We start from the raw sequence: 21510 nt of genomic DNA, 5'->3' as shown, positions 1-21510 counted from the left end.
ATCAGAATGGCTATGTTTCCAGGATACGTACTTAGCTGAATTCTGTTTTGGACACATAAGCATTTTTGTCTAAATAGTAAAGAAACTATGTTTTTCTGGCCTCTCATCAACCCTATATATATCAACCCTGTTGATATATATATTCAAATAAGTGCAAGAGAATTTTTTGTTAGATGACTGGTACTATCTTACTGAGAGCAGCTTGTTACAGCGCTTGCTTTCTACATGGTACAGGAATAAGCTTGGAGTGCTTGAGAAAGAAGGAAAATAAAATCCCAAGGAAACACTGAATCTTACTAGAGAGTGTATAGGCAGAGGTTGTGCTTGGGTTACATTTCAAGGGTCAATATCCTCCAGTTTTCACAACTTCTTACAACCTCAAGATCATGTTAGAGTAAGCATTGCTTATGGACTCACCAATACAAATCTTGAAAAATCTACAAATTGCATTCTATGCCAAGCATATAAATGATATAAAGTCAATATTATATTAACCTAACATTTTAGGTGTCATTTGAGATGTATTTGAGAGATGAAACACTGCTGCATGGATGAAGATAGTGTTTGCTTTTAAGTATTGAATTAAAATTAAGTTGAATTTTGGTTTGCTGTGTTTCATTGAAAAAATGAAGCTAGTCCTCTTAAGTGATGACATTAAAACTGTCATTTTATCTTTTAAATATCAATCTGATTTTGGTATTACTGTCACATTAGAACTACCTTAGAATACCATCAGAGTCTTCTTTTTTTAAAAGCATGTTAAAACTGTTATTTTTTGGAAGATGTGTGCTGCTTTCAGTACATATATCCAGATCTGTGCTTACTTTAGGCATTCATATTGCAGTCACAGATCTGGGTGGGCAAATACATACAGTCATTGATGCTCCAAAATCTGAATGACTGGATTTATCATTGGCAGTTTAGTAATTTCTGCAAGTTGTCAGTCACCAGGTAGACAGAGTATTTCCATGCGAGCTTCCTCTGCAATCTGGAAGAGCTCAGAATATAACAAAAGGATAATTTATTTAAAGTTGATTATGAATATCTGTTTGTGCTTGCTACTTGATTTAATCATTGCCCTGAATCACATGATTGCCTTCAGAAAGATGCCATGGAAATGAGTCAATTAATATAAATAATCATGCACTTGTGGGTGTTCTAGAATATTAAATGAGCAAGCTGGTATAAAACACCAACTGGCAGCTTTCTTAAAGCTTTTCTAATGCCATTTTGAATTCTTCTTAATGTTTATTTTTCAAGTTGATTGATTATGTCATTGCCCATTGCAGTGAGTAATGATGGGTATGGGAAAAAATATTTGAGTGTAGCACTGAGCAATTTGTCACAGTATTGCACATTTTGGTGTTCTATTGCTTTAAAAGTTCTCTTGTCTCATTTGAACAAAAATAAAAGTCAAGTTTAGGATAAAATTTTTGAGAGAATCTAGCTCCCTTTAGATGACTGATTTTCAAAATCTTTAACTCCTGTAACAGTAAAGATGTTGTCACTTTTATTCTGTTTAGGGCCTGTGAAACGTGTGGCTTTTTCTTGTTTTGCATAAAAGTTGAGTTTCAGGGGGTTAATTATTCAGTGTCTCCATGACACAGGAAAAAGAAGGGTATAACAGCTCTCTATGGAAGTCTAATTCTACATTGATTTAGACATCAACACTAATAGCTATATAAAAACTCTATTCCAGATTCTCTCAGGCAAATTTTTATAATACAAAAAGTCTGGGTCAGTGTGGCTGCTTCTATTGTATCCAAAGTTAGTAACCCTGACGCTGTGTCATTAGGGAGCTCCTCTGAGTTCTGTGAAAGATACAGATTTATGTGGGATAGTGGGAAAAAAATGGGCTTTTGTCAATAAGGTTCCAGAAGAACACTTTGATCAAAACTCATCTCAGAGCACAGGAATCAAGAGGGAATACATTCAACTTATTTTCCATCCCTCTCCTGTAGTTAATAGGTCCTGCTTTTTGTAAGTAACTTAAGACTCATGCCATCATGGGGTTTTAACCTGTGCACTGTCTCTGTCTTGGAATGCTGGTACCTTGAAGAGATCAGATTTTGTCAGAGAAAATGACCCACCATACTATAGTTAATAGACTCACAGAAGGTGAGATCCTGAGCCACACACTAACACAGTTATAAGAGGTTTAAACATCAAAACAGAGATTGGAGGCATTTAAATATAATTCTTTTATTCACTCTGATTTTTTTACGAGTGAGGAGACGATATTTCAGTATTTATGAAGTGTAGATTAAGTGGGATTGTTGGGTCACTCGGCTTTCTGGATTGTTGGAATTTCTTGATTTAAAAAATCTAAAACCAAGCGGGATAGCAAACTATCTTGAAAATTCATAGTAAATCTCAGAAAATTATTTCCTATATCCTGAGGAGAATTTCACTCAATTTCTTGGAAATTAAATTGTAAAGGTTAAGTCTTTTTCAACTCACAAAGTTCTATATGTAGGATTACTCCATTACAATTTCAAGCTTTTCTGTAAGCCAATCATTAATTTGCACAGCAAAGAACAATTTACATATTTTGCAGATTATGTTTTTTTACCCCAGAAAACAAATTAATATCCAAGGTGGTTTTATGTACTGAAAAGAATGCTGTCACTATTCCTACTAGTTTTCTGTGCATCAAAACATTTCTACTTATTAAAGTATCGTACTATTGAATCACTATGGTAAAGTCCAGGAAAAGAAAGTTTCATTTAACATGGAAAACTGTGTTCAAACATCCATCACAAAACATTTTGCTCTCATACTGAGGTTCACATAAAGTCATATCTTTTTTTTCTCTCATGTGATTTATTCTTCTTTATAAAAGGCAGAAGACCATGGATGGAAACTAATATTCCATCCTGCACTTGTTTTAGAGCTACCATTCTGAATATAGCTTATCTCTGAAGCAAGCAGAAATGTCTAAGAAATAAAACCTTGTAAAAAGGCTAATATTAAAATAAATGATCCATGAAATAATTCTTCCAGCAAACAAGAAAAACTCTGAACTTAAGACAAATAGGGTCTTCTAGTCTCTCTTTCTTCCTGTTAATCTAGATTTCTGATATTTTTCTGGTTTTGTAGTAAACACAGATTATCTTTCAGCTAGATAGAATCCTAGAATCACTTAGATTGGAAAAGGCTTTAAGGCCATCTAGTCCAACTATTAACCTAACACTGCCAAGCCCACCACTAAATCATGTCCCTAAGTGCCACATCTACATGTCTTTTAAATACCTTCAGGGATGTTGACTCAACCACTAATCTGGGTAGCCACTTCTAATGCTTGACAACATTTTCAGTGAAGAAATGTTTTCTAATACCCCAGTGCAACTTGACGCCATTACTTTCTATATTACCACTTCTTACCTGGGAGAAGAGCTGGACCACCACCTCACTACAACTTCCTTTCAGGTAGTTGTAGACAGCAATAAGAGCAAATGAATGCAGATATATGGAAAGAAAAGCAAAAGGGAAGGCAAGATATGTCCTAAGAAACAAGGCATATTATCAAGTTGGTAGGATTTCCAAAATTTGAGCAGCTGGGTGGCAAATATGAGGTGATATGGAGATATTTAGGAGACAGCTGAATATAGGAGGAATGAGGCATTTTTGGAGAGAATTTCTCAAGGGAAATAGGAAATCAGTAGAACTGCTTGTGAAGTTAACACATTCATGAGAATAAGAGCAGATTTAGTTTCTCTGTGCCATTCACAAAGGTGAAACTTTTTCAGAAGTATAAATGGGCTTTTACTGTAGTGGAATTTCATCAGGTTCTGGGTATGTTATTGCTCTGAGTTGTCTTTGAAACACTCTTCATATTTTTATACAATTTTATACATTTTCCTACAACATAGTATAGCATCTAAATTTATATTTGATCATCCTCTTCACATAGTTATATAGCATTTTAACTCTACTGACTTAAGTGGATTTATTTTTATTTTCATTCTAATTTTGTTGAGGAAACAACCTGGAAACTGAAACTAGAAATAATTTTGAAATTAGGGGTTTACTAAGGAGAGTTGCACAGTAAAAAGAGAACATAACTCACACTACATATACGCATGATGTGCACATACTAGTAGAAGTATTCTACATTCTTAAAAAGAACCAAAATATATAAACATGAGTAAAATGAAAGAAAATGGTGGATGACGCACAATGATTGTTTAAGATTAAAATTTCCAGGCTGTGAACAAGAAGAAAGACCAAAACCTTGACCTGAAAATAAATAAACAATAACGAATTCATACCTAATATCACCCATATGCTATGAAATTTTATCTCAGAAGTACCATAATAATTATAATGCAAATAATATTAATTACCATCCTAAGCACTAGAAATAGTAGAAAATGTGGTGAAATGGATGTTTTATGATATATAGTTGTTATGTTTTATAAATTGTGAATATTCGCTCTTTAACTTCTGATATTGTCTTGCTATTTTAGCAATTTTATACATTGAATTTTATAGTTGTTCTTTATTTACTTACCTCTCATTTTTATTTTAGGCCCATATTTATCAGTGATTACACTGTATGTATTTAACAGGCAAAGAAAAGGAATGTATGTCCAAAACATGCATTTCCAGACCAAGATTTTCTCTTCACCTGTTTTTATGTTATACTTCTGGTTTTCTAAGTTTTGACCAGGTTTGGAAACAAATTTGTTGAAATAATTCATTTGTCAAATTAGAAACCCCTTGGAAGTTCTTACACTTTTTCAGGAAAATGGAGACTTCCAGATCCATTTGTCTGGTCCAGGGAGACTAGCAGCACTTTTTCAGCTTTTGGTTCCAGGGTTCTTGGTGTTCTGATGTTCTCTCATCAGCCCAGCAAGTCTATGACTTACAGCCTGAACTCATCCTGCCTTGATCAGGACCAGTGCCCTGATCAACAGACATAGGTTGTGTTTCCAGGGTTTCAGACCTGTGGACCTATCAGTGTTGATACCATGCACTAAACTGACTGCAGAGCCAGAGACAAAATGTTTGTGTTAGCAGAGAAGGCAGTTCTGATTTAAGGTGGCCCAGATGTTTTCCAAACAAAGGTGGACTGCCTGCATGGTACTGAACTGTGCCAAATCAAAATGTAGGTTGCTTTGCATCCTACATCATTGAGTGGGTGTACAACATACCTCTATACTGATTTTCTGGGCACTTGAAAGTGTAGAAAGTCACTTGCAAGAATGACATAACTTTGCCAAATGCACAAACATCATTACAATGTTGTTACCAAGCCAATGATGGACTGGAGAAAGCTCTCTGAGACTTTGGTTGAAATTCAATTAATCCAATGAAGGACAATCAGAAAAGTTCTGAAACAATTTATTTCTAGGTGGCGTAATGCTAAGTTACATTGCCAAAGTAGAACTTCATAGCTGGTGGTACAATTGGCTAACGCCAATCCTATGGTTTTAATATTGCAAAGGGTCTTCTTTCTGATTCTGTTACCTCACTGGGCCTTCCAATGCAGTGTTAGTACCTAGACCAAGGTTTGCAATAATAGATTGAGGAACCATGAAGCTATGTTTCCAATGCTGGCTTAATTTTTTCTCCCCTATATGTATATTTTGTGAAGCAAATTCTATTAACCTGTTGGTGATAAGAGTTGTAGGAGGGAAAAAAATCCAGTCTGCTTAGATGACTACGAGGGATCATAAAATCACAGAATCAATCGGATTGGAAAAGACCTCTGAGATCATCAAGTCCAAACCTTGATCCAACACTGCCGTGGTTACTAGACCATGGCAATAGGTGCCACATCCAGTCTCATCTTAAAAACTTCCAGGGATGGTGAATCCACCCTGGGCAGCACATTCCAATGCCAAATCACTCTCTCTGTAAAAAATTTCTTCCTAATATCCAACCTAAACTCCCCTGGCATAGCTTAGGACCATGTCTTGTCCTACTGCTGGTTGCCTGGGAGAAGAGATCAACACCCACCTGGCTACAACCTCCTTTCAGGGAGTTGTAGAGAGTGATGAGGTCTCCCCTGAGCCTTCTCTTCTCCAGGCTAAACAGCTCCCTCAGCCTCTCCTCATAGGGCCTGTGCTCCAGTCCCTTCACCAGCCTTGTTGCCCTTCTTTCGACACTCCAGCACCTCAATGTCCTTCCTGAACTGAGGGGCCCAGAACTGGACACAGCACTCCAGGTGTGGCCTCACCAGCACTGAGGACAGGGGAAGAATCACGTCCCTGGACCTGTTGGCCACACTGTTCCTGATACAGGCCAGGATGCCATTGGCCTTCTTGGCCACCTGGGCACACTGCTGGCTCATGTTCAGCTTCCTGTCAACCCAAACCCCTAGGTCCTTTTCTGCCTGGCTGCTCTCCAGACACTCTGTCCCCAGCCTGTAGCGCTGCACGGGGTTGTTGTGGTCGAAGTGCAGGACCCGGTACTTGGCCTTGTTGAACCTCATCCTGTTGGAATCAGCCCAACTCTCCAGCTTGTCCAGGTCCCTCTGAAGAGCCCTCCTGCCTTCCAGCAGAACAAACCTGCCCCCCAACTTGGTGTCATCTGCATATTTGCTAATGGTACACTCAATCTCCTCATCCAGATCATCAGTAAAGATATTAAATAGAACTGAACCCAACACTTATCCCTGGGGGACACCACTAGTGACCAGCCACCAACTGGATGCAGCTGGATGTTGATACTTTATATATTACACTGATATTTTTTCATATATTTTTTAACTAAGGCACATGGACTAATGAAATCACAGCTCCTGTGGAAGATAAGTGCTGGTAGAGCAGTAAATACTGTGAAACCTATGGTTTAAAATAACGTCTGTTTATGGTTATTGCACATAATTTACCTGTAATGCAACTCACGTATTATTTTTGAACAAACTATTCTCTCATGCTGTGAGACTGAATAATATGGGGATTATCCTGCCTTGAACTGCTGCAAACCATCATTTCATATGAAATACTAAATCTGCTATTTTTGTTGAGATTGTTTGCCAAGTGTCTGTTATAGATAGTAACAGATGTACTTTTAACATGAGCCAGCATCTCAAAAACTTTAAAATGTCTAAATTGGGATTGTGCCCAATTATAGACCTTTCCTATAAACCAGGAGACAATGTCAGGCTGATATTCATAGATATATGATCATTTCCCTCTGGAAATCTGAGTCAGATACCTAAGTTGTGTTGATTTAAGCAGAACTACAATGATTTATGCCAGTTGCTGATCTGGGCTAGTACGTTTAAATAGTATTCTGTGTCCTCTAGAAATTGCTATTCAAGATTTTCTTTCAGCTTAGTGTATAACCAGTACAGCTTTATAAGCATGAAGTGAGGTAATGCTGACAGTTGATGACTAGGAGAGTAGTGTGGAGTATAGACACTTTCACCTTTGCCATTTTTGTATGCAATGGACAACTATTATTGTAATAATCTGCTTATTCCCTTTGAACCCTTTTTATAACCTTATTTCGATCATTTAGTTCTGAAGTTATTCTTCATGATATTGTTAAGGAGTCCCTCCATTATTCACAAGATTCAAATTTTTCTTTTACCCATCCACTTACTACAAAAACTTCTAATTTCTTTTCTTATGTGTTGTTGTGCTTCTTGTTATTCCATTTGGGAGCTATTTAGTCCTTTTTGAATATATCAATCAATTATTATTGGCAAACAAAACACATTAAGAATCAATTAATTATTAAGAAGGGAACTGAAAGAGAAAACCTGCACTGTGATTAAGCATTTTCAGTAAAAAGGAGTTTGACTTAATAAGTGTTGAGGTAGTATCTACATTATAATTAAGTGATTCAGTTTTTATGACCAAACTTTTCTGGCCAAAAATCTCACAAATTACTGCAGTTGAAGAACATTCCTTAGCATTGTTTTATATTGCTTTGTAATGTGAAAAACACGGTATACTCCAGCTACTGAATCGTACTCACCTTCATGCCTGTTTTGCAAGGGAATACTTACACATATTGTCCGCACTCACTAGCTATTTGGTTCAATTTATTATTTTATACCAAGATGTTCTGGGTTTGTACATTTCCTATATATCTCGTTTGTGTTATAATTCAGGGAAAATAGTCACCATCAGTACATTCCATTTTGTTATGTTTAACATTATCTGGGGTTTTTTGGCCTATTTTCTTTTTTGTATCTTTCCACCTTGCCTTTGTTCTTTACAAAGTACTCCCAGTGCATTAAAAGGCTGCTGTATTTATCAGATTTCACTGGGGCATTTGAACATTTCATACTGTGAAGTATAGTGTTATTGCAGTATCAAGCACTTCAGATAAGCATGATGAATGACAGCAGGTTGGCTTTATTAAGGTTAATGACTCGATGATTTACAAGTGAAGGTATATTAGAGTCAAAATTATTGCATTAATTGTTCCATTAAACAATGTGAACTTTGAATATACTGTTTGGGAATGCCCTGGAGATGTGTCATTACTATTATATTAATTGCAACATGGCATCTATTTCAGATCTGCCAACTGTTTAGAAAAAATAAGTACAACAGCTTATAGCAGCCCAGTAACTTAAAGGTTACTCTCTCCTGTCAGACATTAATGGCCAATAACAAACTGAAAATTACCTCAGACAAAAACCAAAACAGGCCAACATCAGTAGAGACAGTTGGTCCTCCTGTGGCTTTAAGTGATGTCAAAGCCTGGGGTGATTGGGGTTTGGAGGCAGTTGCATGTACCTGTAAGTTACCTGTAACACTAGTGATGGACTCCTGCCATCTTGTCCCTCTCTTCATTCAGTCCAGTCAGAACTGCTCCATACAGAAGCCTCCACTATGCTCTGTGGGGTTGTAACTAGATAAAAGAAGAATCAACAAAGTGGTGGGAAGATCATCTGCCTTTTATGGGATCAGAAATGTTTTTGAAGCAGAACAGGTTCCCAAGCAGTATAGCTAATTAAAGGAATGCTGTACCTCTGGAATTAATTTTGAGACAGAAGAATGGGCACCAGGAAACACTTTCTGATTTGAAGAATATCCTTTTTAACATTTGTTGATGGCACCTTAGAATTTAGCAATCATATATGAGTAATTACAAAGGGATAATAATATTAAGTCATTATTTTACTTACTCAGGAGACAAGTTTTGTTTTCCAGCATTATTGTTTTTAATAACAAGTAGAGTGAAGTCAGCAGGTGAATGCTCTCATCTGAATTTTTGATTCACCAGGGATATGTCAAACTGCTATGTTGTAATGCTGTTTTCAGAAAGAATCTTTTCACAGTAATATTTTGAGTTTCAAGGGAAAAGATTAATATAATTCAGGGGAGATCTGCAGTGGTAAATGATCCCTGAATGCTCCTATACTCAGAAATACAGCAGTCATTCTTTTTTTCATTAACAAGACCAAAGGTGCCTAGCCTAGCCTTGTTAGCTGTAAGAAGGCATGTCTTCAGAGACCTCTGTAAAGATACAACTTCTTCCATTCTGATTGAGTTGATCACATCTTCCTGTTTTAGCTTCCTTTCTTTTTTGCATGTGGGTACAGAATGACAAATGATTCTGCTGATTGTTTACAGGACAACTTGGTATAAGATTACTTGTAACAAGTAAAGCAAGTAAAAGCAAGTAAATTAGTCTAGGTGATTAATAAATTATTCACTTTGCTAAGTAAAATCATGATTTGAGGGAGGTGGAAGACACAGGGTTCAGATAGACAGCAAATATAATATTATTTAGCAGCAATTCTAACTGCAGTTCTTTTTTTGCTTTTCTCCCCTTTTCCTTTGCTTTCACCAGTGAAGAACTGCTGCTGCTTTGTTCCCTCTGCCTTTCCACCTTCTTCTCTATATTTCAGATGATTTGTGAAAGAAGGGCAGCTAACCACTCTGGAAGATGTTGCTGCTGCTACTGATAGGAAGAAAGATCTCATAATTAGATTCTTCCTAGTAGCAGCACATGGACAAATCTCACACACAGCTCCATGCGAGTGGCAACTAACAAAAATTCCTATGGAAGACATTACCTTAAATTGTTTACCTGGACGTCAGGGTGGGGAAGGTGGGCTGGAGGTAGGGAGAAGGTGCAGGGGAATCCCAACTAACTTGTTTTTTCAAAGGATGTGCTGAACAAATTGTTAAATACAGTGTAGGTCTTTATATTTTTCATCCAGAGTAAAAAATTATTTGTACTGAAACTGTAAGAATAGATTCATAAAATGGCAGTGTGCATTTTTGGGTAAACTTGGTCTACTTGTGGCTTCCCACATGATTTACATGATTTACATGGGGACAGTTTACACACAAGTAAACTTGAGACTCAGTTGGGCCTCAGCCTGTTCACTGGTGAGGAGGGGAGTGTTAATCTGAGCCAAAAATACCACAATGGTACAGACAAAATTTCAGGTGAACACTTGACTGCTAAACACATTTAACATTAATTAATGGAGTATTTGTGACTTCTTAATGTTCCTAAAAAGAATCAGTTTTCTAACAGGATAGCAGCTTCTTAGGTGCTCTGCTAATTCGTTAATTAAATTTTATGCAGTACTGACATTCAGTAGTGCCTTTAAATTGTTTATAGCTGTTATGGACCAAAAATTGATTATTCTACCTTTTATTGAGCCCTTTTTTAATTTCCTTGCTGAAAATTAAGGACTCATGCAGTGGATTTCAGTCTCTGGCTTTACTATATAATTTCCTTCTTATTTCACAATGCAAGTTTGAGAACCGTATACCTAGAAAAAAGATTGAATATTCAGATTCAGTGCATTTAGGACATAGGCAATGGAATGGTTCATGTATTGGAATACCGGGATATGCTCTCTTTTATTGCAATGTCCAATTCCCAAAGGAGTCCAGATATACCCTGTTTTATTGCAATGTTCAATTCCCAAAGGAAGCCTTTTGCTGTTTCTTAGTGATGACCTCTGACCTTAATAACCATCTGACAGGCTAAACGGCAGGTTAAATAATGTTTCTTCTTTATAATATATATTATTTGGATTTCAGTATCAAAAATTTAAAATCTCATGAAAAATTGCTAGGAAGAATTCAATCCTGTCAGGAACATATGGTAATTTTACATTAATTTATGTCTTTTGTAAATGTGATAGCAGAAGCATATGTGGAAATGCTTGCATGTGGAGGGGAGCAAAATGTGTTTTGCTGAAAATAAGACTTCAGCAATTGTCACAGCATATCTGCTGGTTAACAGTGTTGATGTGCAAAGGATTTGCTGAAAATTGCAGTCTAAACACAAGTCTTTTAATACTCTAGCTGAGAAGAAAGACGAAAGAGATTCAAAGGGAACACCTGGACTTTGTTTTACTAGGATAATATCTAGACCTGCCTGTAGTTCCCAGCTGTAGCATTACTGCAGACTGGCAATCTAAAAATTAGTAATGTGGGTACACTCTCACTCCCTATTCATTGATCATAATAAAATAAGTTTGTCATTGTCTCACACTCAACATCTGCTGAGGAAAACACTATTTGAAAATAAGGTGCAAAATTCCCATGTAGAAAGGGTTGTTTTATAAGAAGATAGTACAGATGATGACGCTTTACTAATAAAAATGGACTTGCTTCTTTCTATTTTCTGTGAGGCAACATAAGCTTTTATATCTGTTCATGGGAAAAATATTCTTCAGAATTGCTAAACTAAGGGATGGTAACTGTTGCATGCAGCAGATAGGATACTTGTCGGAGAATAAAGATACTGAAATATTAAGAATTCTAGCAGTTCAGTTAAAAGAAGAGTTTTATATTAGAAATGAAGGTTCTGATGAAAGTGAATGTATCTATACATACAGTATAGGATGGGAAAAAGTTGGAAATTGCAGAAGGTTAAATTGGAGAAAATTTCCAGATAAGGGAAAAAAGTGTTCTCCTTTCATCACTTTCTGGTGAATTTGCTTCCAGATGATGAAGAACTTGGTTATAATTCTTGTATTAAGCTAAATATTAAAAAACATTCCAAAACTTCTAGGTTTCCTGCTTTGATTTTGTAGGACTGGTATAAGACTGACAGGAAAAAAAATCTTCTTTTAGCAAAGTTTCCAGCATTTAGACAGAAAGTAGTACAAAAGCTAGTACAAAAATATTACACTTTTAGCATTTTGTTAATTGTTTCACCATGTACTGGTCCAAACAGAAAATAATATTTCATATTAAAACCTAAGTTAATTTAACTTTTTGAAATTACATAAATGTGTCACTCAGATTCGTTCATTCAGATTTTATTTTATGCAACTCCTTTTGTCAATATCTTTTGGAAGCCATAGTAGGACAGCTCTGCTCTGAATCATCTCTTGCTACTGAGTGCTAATATGACAACAATAGTACCCTGGGCCCGCAAAAGACTGTGTAAAACCAGGGGAAAAAAATTGGTATCTTCTTTTGCCATTCAGTTCCTTATAACTATATCTCAGTTTTCTCAGTCCAATATTTTAACATATATTGTACCTAAGAAGACCTCAGATCTTTTAAACACTTTAAAACACTAAGATAAAGGCTGCATACTGATAAATGTCTCTGTGAAATCTCTTTAGTTTTTTTCAGCTTTGTATGGGTAAGCCACTCTTCCCGGTGAAATTCCCAAAGGCAGCTCTGCAGAAGTGATGTTGTCTGGCAAGACCAGTATTTTGCAGAGGTGGTTCATCCCTGTTTCAGTTCTAAAAAGCTACTTGAAGTTTGTTGGACCAGAAAAGGAATCTGTTGTAGCAACAAATTAGCAAATATGTGTTCAAATGCAAATTTCCAAGTTTTCATATCCCACTATGTAAGTATATTATCAAGTTGGAATTGGTGTGTGCAGTTAAAAGTTGTTTTCCGCTGGAAATGGAAAAGCCTATCTGGTCAAAATGCAGATCCCAGACTGCATTTGTAGTTTTGACTCTGAATGCTTATTTCAGGACAGATTTTCAAATAACTTGAGGGCCAGTATGAGTGCATGAAAGAAGTACAGCTAGCTGTGAACAACATATAGTTTAAACATTGGAAGATGGGACTGCTATATTTAAAAGGAGGTAATAGAACAAGTGAACTGCATTAAAAGATCAAAGACAAGCAAGATAGTCTTAGTAGGGTCATATTTCACAAGACTAAAGTACTTCCACACATGCAGCACTCAAGATTGTTCTTCTCCTGACCTAAAATGGGTTGTTGACCATTTCTATCAGAATGTCATTCATGCTGGAGGAAAAGCATGGACATCTGATACCTCACTTCTACTATTACCTAACAGAGCAGTGCACATTAGATGAAACTCTAAAGAACTAGAGTGCACTCTAAGATTGAATAATGTTAATGGTATTGTCTTTAAGACCAAAAAAAGTGTAAAGCTTCCACCAGGAAAAGTTTGTGAAGAGACTAATACCCTTATATGTACTTTGATCATTTGCAAAGGTAGAAGCAGGAAATAACAGAACTGTTCTCTGCAAATGCTATACTGAAACCTTTTTCATAATGTTATCAGGACCAGTAAATATTTAACAGAACAGCACCTCACTTCCACAGATTCAGTGACACCATCTCCCATACTTCCTGTACATTTTGAAATGCTGAAAACATCTCTGTCATCTTTTTGAGTGTCAGCTTTTATCAGAATAGCTCAAAAATGCTAGAGAACAACACATTCCTGTTATCTGTTTGTTGATTCCAACCATATTCTGAGGGTAAATGTAGGCATCACGAATAAGACTCAAATGAGACACGGAATCAGCAGCTTTTATTTTCCAGAAGAATCTTTCGTTTTTCTTCTCAAAAGATACATTCAACTTCTTTATGATTTTTCTGCTCAGTTATGAAACTGAGGCTGCTTGCCTCCTATGCATTCACTTTATATCAATAAGAGCTTTAATAGTGCATTGATTCAATTTGAAAGATAAATGCTTTTGCAGTGTACCTTGATGAGGGAGAGGGACTAGATATGTTAGCTCATCTATTGTTTTCATGAGCATTTATGGAGATAGTAAATGAAAACGGAGAAGAATTTTTTTAGTTGTATAGGGTACTTGTTTCAGAATTTGTGTGCTTTTGACATTATGAGTGTGGTAATGGAATTCAGTAGTTTAATTTGAATTCTGTAATTATAAAGCTTAGCTCTAAAAAGAACTGCAAGTCTAGATGGATGGTCCTGTAATCTGTAAATAAAGGTAAATAAATCCTTCTGTTGATGATGTCAGCTTTATATTATCTTGCTCATATGTTTTGGTAAAGTTATACTTCTAAACAATGTCTGAGTTGTTTACAGTTTAGGTGGTAGAAAGCATATGTGAAGGGGAATAGGATGCAAAGAAGAATCATGAAAAATAAAGTAGAAAACCTTATAGATAAGCATTGCAACTTCAAAAATTGGAACCTAAGTTTTCCTGTCACTAAGGCTTATTTCAATTTCTTGTGGACTAAATTCAGTTTGACTATTGATGAGTGATGACAGTAAGTACATAAAGACAGTAAAAACTTACTGGTGAATAATTATTTGACGACAGTTTTCTCAGCAAATGAGAAAGTTATGTGCACTTAGTTACGTCTAAGAGTAATGGCTTGCCACATCATAGTGTTAAAGTAGAAACATTTCAGGAACAGATAGTGATACCTTTAAAGTGGATTTAAAGGTGTAGTGTTGTTAATGTGGCTTGTAAGTGTTGAGAGCTGTGAATTTTGACTGGACTAAACCTAGATATGCAAAAGAATTTGCAATACTGAAACCTGCTTGAACTGTAAGGCACGGCAAGAGAAATGTATCCAAGAGAGGCATTCAGTGAGGTGGTCAAAATGGTCAAGGAAACTTATAAACTCATGAGGAGATGTTAAGAAGAAACGTGAAGATTCACATCCCCTTTCAAAATATGTTAACTGTATTAATCTTTCCAAAAGGCCATGTGTAGAGACTTTGTGTTGAAACTGATTCATTTTGTGCAAATAAATACTTCTTTTTTTTGAAACGGAGACTTAAATTAGATGTCATATATCCCCCTAAATGTCCTACCCCTGAGAATCTGGAAACACTGTCTTGCTAATAGAAATAAACATGATTTCTACACATTAAAGACTCTTCAGAAATGAAAATGCAAAGACACTCACACCAGAGCAACAAATGACATCATGGTGAGATAATGTGTGCCATTATCTGAGCTACTGGTATGTTGCAGATTGGACTGGTGGTTGTCAGATATCAAATAATATAAAGCTTTGAACTGGGGTCTTCCACGTGTTGGTATAATAAAATAACCATCAACTAATGAGGGCATGAACATCATTCTAAAAATTTTATTCTTTGTAGTCTTTTACACGGACTGAGACTTTGTGAGCATGTACCAAAGGCAACAGAATTCAAGGAACAGCCTATTAAAAGATTGTGTAATATTTGAGGCAGCTAAACCGCACTACAATGGAAACTTATGGATGTTTTGAGGCATAAGGACTTCTCACATTCAGCAACCAACCAGTCTGTTGAATAACACAGGTGCCTGAAGAAGGTATTTGAAGCCACCTCTTAATTATATGGTTCTCCAGAGTTCCACCAGTTTCACAAAAGAGATTTATGCTGAGATGACCTTTGACCTGAAGTCTTCTCATTTGTGTCCCAGTTCCTCAACATGACAGGATATGAGCATTCACTATTCTCATTATCTTCCTCTTTGTGATTTCTGCTCCCATTTCCTCTTTGGTATGCAAACAAAACCAAGCACACAGGTCCAGATCAAGTGGCAATATGGCCCAATAGTTTTCTTGGTGCAGACATTATCATACTGAGTGATCTACAGGTTACATACACCTTGAAATACTTAGAAAGGTATTTACTTTACTTGCAGAAAGAAGCTCTACTTTTGTTAATGCAGTCTGATTTATCCAGTAAGAAGCAGTTCCCTAAGCACATAGTACTGTCATAAAGCTTTCCTCTGGAAGCCATTCCCATTTGACCTCAATAAGCCTATGGAAAGCAGTTTCTTCAATATATCCTTGAAGGCTAATGCCAGAAACTAATTTCTGTAATAAATATCTTAAATCTATTTCGCAGCCTTGTTTCCTGCAGAAGATTTCAGTGAGAAATGGCTACAGAATCAGGTACATCCTCTGTTCTTATGAGTACCAACACCCATTTTAACCTGTATGCAAATCACAGTCTCTGTTCAATGTGGTAAAATGTTCTTCACTCTCTTCAGTCACACTTGCTTCTCTAAAGAAATTTTTATAAATCTTTTCTATTTCAGTCACATGCTTATAGTTTGTTCAGAATTCAGTGGCATACATGCCATAGTACACAACATATTGTGTGAAAGTTCTCTGCAATACAGTCTGTTCCTTTTAAAGTATCTGCCATAATTTTTCATTTTAGATGCTGTCAAAACTAAATTAGACAATATACTGTTTGATAAAACATCTTATTTCAAAATATACCAAGAATATGCAGCTAAAGCCAATATAAATGCGTCTTGAGTAATCAGCATTTTCTCCTCGTGATAAGAAGGAGAAAATGTTTTGATATATTTCTGGCAATGAATTCTTAAATCCAGGCCATGAGTGCTAAAGAGCTTGTCAGTTTGGGAGCTAATCCATATGCCAAGGATATGTTAAACAAACATGTAGCTACTTATTTCAGAGAATGACCAGATATGAATAAAACTTTCACAAGGAAATCAAGCCCAACTACTGGTAAGTGTAAGGTGAAATTTTAAATCGCTTTTGACAAGGTGGAAAAGCAGACAGGGTCATAGTGTAACTGCAGTATAATATACATGATTAACTTACTGTGGACCCATTCTCTGGCAGCAGGATTTTACACATGCTGTATGGTAGAAATAAATAATCACTGAGAGAAAACACGTAACTCAAAGTGCAGAGGCATGCATAAATAATAATTAAACAAAAAAAGTCTGGAAAAAGTGAACATACAATGATTTCATTTTCTAATCACAGACCTTGGCAGTGGGCTCTACAACAGAGTTTTCTCTTTCCATGTAAAGCCATAGCCTTTCTTCTCTATTGGAAAAGAGGTAGAGGAGCTCAACTATCCCCAAATATACTATTCAACAATAACGTTTTTTGACTCTGCACGATGATATATTTATTTGATCCTTTAATAGAATGATAGGTATAGCTCTCCTTCTTAAGTTCTTAGATCAGACTGAATTCTTCACTTCTACCAGTGGATGATACAGTCTTTTAACATATCTGAAGCTCAAATGATCAAAGGGTGAGGGAGAAGTAACCTTTTCCCACAGTTTCTTTCAGTTTTCTCATGCATAGTTAAATCAGTGCATTGAATGTAATAGTCTACAGGGATGGATGCAGAATTAGCCCCTGCAGTCTCACCAGAGTTTAATGGGTGATCTGATGCAAACAGCATCAGTTTCTGCCATCTGTTCATAAGGGCACCACTGGCTGTTCAGTGAGCCCCTTCCTTAGTCATGCTAGAAGGAATTTGGATGACTAAAACTGAAGTCTGAATACCCCCACCCAGCAAAACCATCAGTGCAGTAAATAACTGAAGATAGGAAAGAAATCCAAAAATTAGAGAAAAACAAATTATTTAAATAAATACAGGCCTAGTTGCATTTTCTCAGTTCTTTAGATTTAAAGAGTCACATGCCAAATACTGTGGTAGAAAAACTTTATTTACTCATTACAAATAGATTTTGTAATAAACTTATCCTTTTTTGTATAAAACTCATTCTGTTTCCACAAATATGTTGTTTTATTACATAAGTAGTCTAAGTAACAGCTTTGTTTATATAAACTATAAATAGTTTGAAGAAGTATATTACAACTTGTAGTATGTTTTGAACTGTGTTGCATGTCTTGTAATTTGTCGTGTGTGTTTTGTTGTTATTAGACCTGATGCCTACTAAAATGGGGGGAAATAGAATACCAAATGGTATGGAAGAATCAGTGATAAAACTAAGAAAAGTACGAGTTTATGCTTGTATAAGAGTACATTTACTCATATAAAAAGCTATTTGGGAGAAAAAGATAACTGTGAAAACAGTTATTTAAATATTTATTTTGAAAACATAATATGGTTGAAGAAAAAGTTCTTCTAAATTCAGTGAAATACTTGTACTCACTATGTTGCAGTATTTGCCCAGGTACAATTTTGTAGAAATGCATTTCAGGAGTGTTCTGCAGGGTATTAAACACAGACATAAAACAAAGATAAGGATTAAAGCTAATCGAAAGCTAAGCATAACAAAAATCAGGAATATTTAGACAGATTTTTAATTATCTATCTGTTTAAACATGAATTCCCTGAAGAACAGTCAGCATTAAAGACATCCCTGAGAAATGTGTCACGGGAAGGAAAGGCTTTTTACTCTAAAGGTGCTTATTTGGATGTTCTAATTAGCCATTTAAGCATACTTTAGTTTGAAAGCAGCTACAAATTATATTGTTATCAATAAGAACATGCCTTTTCAACAATGACCTTCATTGCTTACATTTATTCTCTTCTAGTTAAAGTCTGAGGAAATATCTGTTCTAGACCTGCTGCTGGCCAAAGCCAAGTCCATCAGCAATAGTGGCAGAGCGGGGAAAACATACATGAGAAAGGATATGAAAAACACCGTGCAGCAGCTGCAAGAGAGAGGTGTGAGATAAATACAAGAGAAATACCTGCAGACATCCAAGTCAGTGAAGAGGAAGAGGATAAGGCACTCCAGGCACCAGAGCAGACATTCACCTGTAGCCTGTGGAGGATCCCACACCAGAGCATGTCGACCTGTCCTGATGGAAGCTGCAGATTGTGGAGAGACCATGTACGAGCAGGTTCTTGGCAAGAGCTGCAGTCTGTGGAGAGGAGACCGCATGGAGAAGGTTTTCTGATAGGAACTCTGGTGTATGGACCTATGCTAGAGCAGTTCATGAAGAACTGCAGCCCATGGGAAGAACACACAGTGAAGCAGTTTGTGAAGGACTGTATCCAGCGAGAGGGAGTCCATGCTGGAGTAGCAAAGGAGCTGAGGAAGAAGAAGCGGGACAGACAAAATGTTTTGAACGACCACAACTCCCATTTCCCATCTTCCCTGTACTGCTAGTAGAGTGGGGAGGAGGTAGAAGATTTTGGAACAAAGGAGTGAAGTTGAGCTTGGGAAGAAAGAGTAGGATAAAGGGAAAGTAGTTTCAGTTTTGTCTTTGTTTCTCTCTATCCTACTTTAATATATTTTTTTTTAATTAGGAATAAACTAAATTAATATTCTGCTAGTCAAATCTGGTCTGCCTCTGATAGTGATTGGTGAGGAACCTCCCTGTCCATATCTCAAACCACATGCTTTTCCACCTAATTTTCAGCCACTGGCCTGCTGATGAAGGGGGGTGAGAGAGCACTTGTGTGGGCATCTGGCGGTCAGCCAAGGTCAGCCCACCACAGAAGTTTATAATTTTGTCACATCAGATGAGTCTTTTCTCTCTCTTCCCAGCTCTGCTGTATTATCTGGCACATGATGTGGGTGGGTGGTATTGATTTTCCTAATGTGTTAATTCAGACCCTGTCAGAGTCCTTTGAAGCTGATGTGTTTTCCATGTTATGATTCTAAGCCACTGAGCTGCTTGGTTTGACACAGGGAAGGAATTCTCATAAACTGTTCCAAATTGAAAGTTTTTTTCTCATCAGTGAGCAAGATTCTTTTTCAAGATTGAGTTCCATGTTTAATATTTACATCCAGCTTATGCAGATTTATCTGCAAATAATCACTCGAGACATTGCACGTGCATTTTCAGAGGGGTGCCAGTGAACTGCTTACGTAGATTTTCTGCATATAAAGTTCCAGATTTTGCAGCTACCAGAGTTCACATTTTAAAATGTGGCCCTACTAGTGTAAATTAAACAGTATTAGCACATGCTGAAATTTCAAAGCAAAATGATATATGTAATAGCTAAGATTCTAGAAAATGACACAATATAAGACAACATTTAAAATACATGCGAAAGCAATGTTGATAACATAAAAGTAACAAACAGTTTAGAGAAAGATCCTGATATATCTTGTAAGTATGTAGGATGGCAGACTGGAATTTGCATGTAAAGGGTAACAGGAAAAAAAAATATAGACTGCAGCAGTGGAAAGGTGGGAAGGTGTTCCTGCTCAGGGCAGGAGGGTTGGAACTTGGTGATGTTTAAGGTCCCTTCCCACCCAAATAATTCTATGATTCTATAATATAATGCTTGGCAGAAGTTGTAGTAGCACCTGTAAATTTGAATGTTGGTAGTTAAAAAGCAGACTAGAATACATAATCTAAAGGCCCTGCAAATAGTATCTGTTATTTTTTCACACAGTTTTTAGCACAAGAACAGTTTTAAGATAAGGGAAATTATGATTTGTGTAGTTACAAAACTTTGCATAATTATTCAAAATGCACAGAAAGTACCTAAAGCACAAGGCACAAGCCTGCAGAAGCTCCTGTATGTACAAAAAGTGCAAGAAAAAGCTATGTGACCACACTAATTATAAAAAAGAAACTGCACATGGTAACAGCAGCATGAAGTTGAGTTTTTTTATCACAAGCACACTGTAAGGGAGCATTTTATGTAAACTACTAGGCTAGTGGTCTCTAGTCTCACACTCTATTCTACTAAATATACTGGGTTTGTCTGGGATAGAGTAGTAAGTCTTCATAGTAACTTCTATGGGGCTATGATTTGTAAAGCCAAAACAGTATTGATAACACACTGATGCTTTAGCTGTTGCTAAGCAGAACTTGCACATCATCAAGGCCCTTTTTTTCTGCTTCTCATACTGTCTCACCACTCTGTAGTCTGAGGGTGCACAAGAATTTGGGAGGGGATACAGCAGGGACAGCTGACTGCAACTGACCAGACAGATATTCAATATTATATGATCTCTTGCTTAGCAATAACATCTGCAGAGAATAAGGATGAAGGAGGAAGGTGTTAGGAGAGATGGAATTTGTCTTCCCAAGTAACTGCTATTCAGGATGAAGCCCTGCTTTCCTGGAAATATCTAAACATCTGCCTGCCAACAGGAATTAGTGAATTAATTCCTTACTTTGCATTGGTTTACTGATTAAACTATCTTTATCTCAACCCACAAGTTTTCTCACTTCTACCCTCATAATTCTCTCCCCCAGCCCACTGTGGGGAGTGAGCAGGTGGCTGGGTAGTCCTGAGCTGCCAGCCAGGGTTAACCCACAACACTGCAGAAATTGAAGACATTTTAAGAAGCAGTGCTTAAACACTACTTAAGATGAATTCCCTCCACAAAGCACTATGTGAAGTTCATATTCTGTGCACCTGCTGTAGTTCCCACGTAGCATTTGTTGTGAATTTGGCCCCCACCTCCTTATTTAGTACTATAAAATTAGAATATGCATATCATATGCAGTTACTATTGTAAATACAATTTTCCTTATTCAGATTGGTGTCTGATTGCCTAGAATTCCTTCATCTGTATTGTATTATCTATTTTTCTCTAATGTATGATGTATTTTAAAAAGACAGTAAAGAATGAGGATCATAGCTTGCTGATTTTTGAAAATAAAAACGTTTTAATAATTAAACTATAGGCTCTGCTTCCTAATGCTTTGA

The 21510-nt window shown here is 36.5% G+C and overlaps 1 long non-coding RNA gene across 1 annotated transcript in view; it reads left to right on the top strand.

Annotated features, from left to right (window-relative positions):
* LOC116787637 overlaps positions 1 to 21510 on the top strand; it is a 26336-nt gene extending 4826 nt beyond the window's left edge. Inside the window, exons 2-3 of the long non-coding RNA XR_004357354.1 lie at positions 15991 to 16037; positions 18451 to 21510. This is a non-coding gene — a long non-coding RNA (uncharacterized LOC116787637). The remainder of the gene's footprint in view (positions 1 to 15990; positions 16038 to 18450) is intronic.

This window comes from Chiroxiphia lanceolata, chromosome 5 (genome assembly GCF_009829145.1).
Source record: "Chiroxiphia lanceolata isolate bChiLan1 chromosome 5, bChiLan1.pri, whole genome shotgun sequence".
Classification (NCBI taxonomy): domain Eukaryota; kingdom Metazoa; phylum Chordata; class Aves; order Passeriformes; family Pipridae; genus Chiroxiphia; species Chiroxiphia lanceolata.
This window is presented reverse-complemented; position numbering and strand designations above follow the sequence as displayed.